The sequence below is a fragment of the Schistocerca cancellata genome, chromosome 6, assembly GCF_023864275.1.
Source record: "Schistocerca cancellata isolate TAMUIC-IGC-003103 chromosome 6, iqSchCanc2.1, whole genome shotgun sequence".
NCBI lineage: Eukaryota > Metazoa > Arthropoda > Insecta > Orthoptera > Acrididae > Schistocerca > Schistocerca cancellata.
In genome coordinates this window covers 426,711,664-426,714,808 of record NC_064631.1, presented here as the reverse complement: position 1 = coordinate 426,714,808, position 3,145 = coordinate 426,711,664, and the positions used below count along the sequence as shown (strand labels likewise).

General features: G+C 46.6%; 2 non-coding genes across 2 annotated transcripts; one reads left to right on the top strand and one right to left on the bottom strand.

Annotated features, from left to right (window-relative positions):
- The first annotated feature begins 213 nt into the window (after positions 1 to 213).
- Trnat-agu (transfer RNA threonine (anticodon AGU)) lies at positions 214 to 285 on the top strand. The gene has a single exon. It is a non-coding gene; the product is annotated as a tRNA-Thr (tRNA).
- A 2,350-nt stretch (positions 286 to 2,635) lies between these two features.
- On the bottom strand, positions 2,636 to 2,709 carry Trnat-ugu (transfer RNA threonine (anticodon UGU)). The gene has a single exon. It is a non-coding gene; the product is annotated as a tRNA-Thr (tRNA).
- Positions 2,710 to 3,145: the final 436 nt, after the last annotated feature.

Below are 3,145 nucleotides of genomic sequence, written 5' to 3'. Positions count from 1 at the left end.
GGACAGCATTACAGAGACTCTCCAGCTATACTGGAATAGTATCGAAAGTGACAAGGGATCTACCGGTACTTGGATTTCAGGCATAGGTGTTTCTACTCGTATCCTTAGGTGCTAATCCAATTCAGTTGGAGAGCCTCTATAATGCTGTTTGAGTTTAGGGAGAATACCAGGGAGGTGTGCTAGGGTATCCCTGCAGTTGTGCAAAGCCACTGTGCCAGGGGGGCGTAGTGGTTAGCGCATCTGTCTAGTGAGTAGGAGACCAGGGTTCGAATCCCTGCCTCGGTACAAATTTTCATTCTTCGCTTCAGACTGCATATATATATATATATATATATATATATATATATATATATATATATATATGCAGTCTGAAGCGAAGAATGAAAATTTGTACCGAGGCAGGGATTCGAACCCATAGCTGATATATATATATATATATATCATCTATGGGTTTTCATCGGACATCCGATGAAAGTGACGGGTGTTACTGACGCCGTTATAGAAGAAAGTGGCTTCGTGAATAAACGGTGTTAATGGCATTATTCGGCTATTTGCAATTAGCCAGCTCCAATCGTCTACCTTCAAATCCTTCTCTAAGATATTGAACCTGCTGTAAATTGGTAGGATATGGGCCTTGCAATCGTAATATCCGTCTTATTCTTGGACGTGAAATACCGATACGCGTGAAAATTCTACATTTGCTTGTTGTTATACTACGTTGTATCAGCTGGACAATGTCATCTACTTCTTCCACAGTCAGCCTGCTTGCATGTTTATATGAAATATTACTGCTGGACACTACCCGCCAGGTTAGCCGAGAGCGCTAATGCTCTGCTTCCTGGACTCGGGTAGGCGCGCCGGCCCCGGATCGAATCCGCCCGCCGGATTAACGACGAGGGCCGGTGTGCCGGCCAGCCTGGATGTGGTTTTCAGGCGGTTTTCCACATCCCTCTAGGTGAATACCGGGCTGGTCTCCCACGTCCCGCCTCAGTTACACTACTCACAGACATTTGAAACACATCCGTACTTTTCCATGATTTACACTGGACGCAGACAGATGGGGTATTCTGATTCCATCCCAGGGGGTACGGGATGGCGGCAGGAAGGGCATCCGGACACCCCTTCACATTAACATGCCAAATCAGATTTACCCGCGCAAAATGCAGGACAAAGGCGCAAGCGATAGAAGCGATAGAATTACTGCTGGGCACTACACCTGTTTCATACAATTTATTGAAAATACGAGTAAACACTTTCGAACCTGGAGCTCCGCAATAAGGTTATTGCCTATCGTATTCTCTATAAGCCAGCGGAGCAGCAGTAGCGTTTTCATTACAGAACCCTTACAAAAATACCATATCTTTGGTATCTGACAGAGATTCGGTTTCGCCACTTATACTGTGTACCGACATGGAAGAAGGGTCAGAAGTGCACGGGCTTCACACCACGGCTGCTTCTTGCCCCCATGGACAACGCTGCCGCCGCGGCCGCGGCCATGTCACATGGGCCTGTACACTGACGCCACAGAGTCCGTAAATACCGCGGCCCGTCGCAGATCTCATTATTCTCTGAACACTTCGATCCATGCCATTGATAGCAGAGTGACTGACCTTGCCTGTGTTTCAGTTTTGCCATTCGGATTGTTCCCTAGATTGTTTGTGCAAGCTTACAAAGACGTTCGTTACTCTCCGTACCAGGGCGTTCAATATGTAATTCAACACATTTTTATCGGCCAATTTCATTTGAAAAAAAGGCAGAATTTGTTGTAGGACATTTTGAAATTTCCCTCTTCAGCACCTATAGTGTCGATAGGTGGTGGCGCTATACGTAGCCTTCAAAATGGCGTCTGCAAAGCAGGTGCGTTCCAAGCAGAGAGCTGTCATCGCATTTGTCTTGGCGGAAAACCAGGACGTCGTAGATCTACATCTACATCTACATCTACATTTATACTCCGCAAGCCACCCAACGGTGTGTGGCGGAGGGCACTTTACGTGCCACTGTCATTATCTCCCTTTCCTGTTCCAGTCGCGTATGGTTCGCGGGAAGAACGACTGTCTGAAAGCCTCTGTGCGCGCTCTAATCTCTCTAATTTTACATTCGTGATCTCCTCGGGAGGTATAAGTAGGGGGAAGCAATATATTCGATACCTCATCAAGAAACGCACCCTCTCGAAACCTGGCGAGCAAGCTACACCGCGATGCAGAGCGCCTCTCTTGCAGGGTCTGCCACTTGAGTTTGTTAAACATCTCCGTAACGCTATCACGGTTACCAAATAACCCTGTGACGAAACGCGCCGCTCTTCTTTGGATCTTCTCTATCTCCTCCGTCAACCCGATCTGGTACGGATCCCACACTGATGAGCAATACTCAAGTATAGGTCGAACGAGTGTTTTGTAAGCCATCTCCTTTGTTGATGGACTACATTTTCTAAGGACTCTCCCAATGAATCTCAACCTGGTACCCGCCTTACCAACAATTAATTTTATATGATCATTCCACTTCAAATCGTTCCGCACGCATACTCCCAGATATTTTACAGAAGTAACTGCTACCAGTGTTTTTTGATAATTAATTGAAACCCTCAGCTGCCGACAGGTGTTGTTGATATACCTCGATGGGGACAGCTGAAAATGTGTGCCCCGGCCGGGACTCGAACCCGGGACCTCCTGCTTACATGGCAGACACTCTATCCATCTGAGCCACCGAGGACACAGATAAATAGCGAGACTACAGGGACTTAACCCTTGCACGCTTTCCGTGAGACCCACATTCCCAACTGTCCACAATCTACATACGTAATATACCTAATAGATATTTACCCATCCACTCATTGCTCGCGCACAAAAGTGACGATTCCCGTAAGAGTTCGGGCAACCTGTGCGCATTCGCACAGAGGAAGGTCAACGGCTGGGTGGCCATATATATATGAAGATAGTAACTGTTCTCGAAAGACCAGATACCTTTGACGACCGTGCAGCTTCTCTAGAATAAATGATAATTAACTGAAACCATCAGCTGTTCCCATCGAGGTATATAAACAACACCTGTCGGCAGCTGAGGGTTTCAATTAATTAGCATTTATTCTAGAGAAGGTGCACGGTCATCCATGGTATCTCTTCTTTCGAGAACAGTTACTATCTTCATT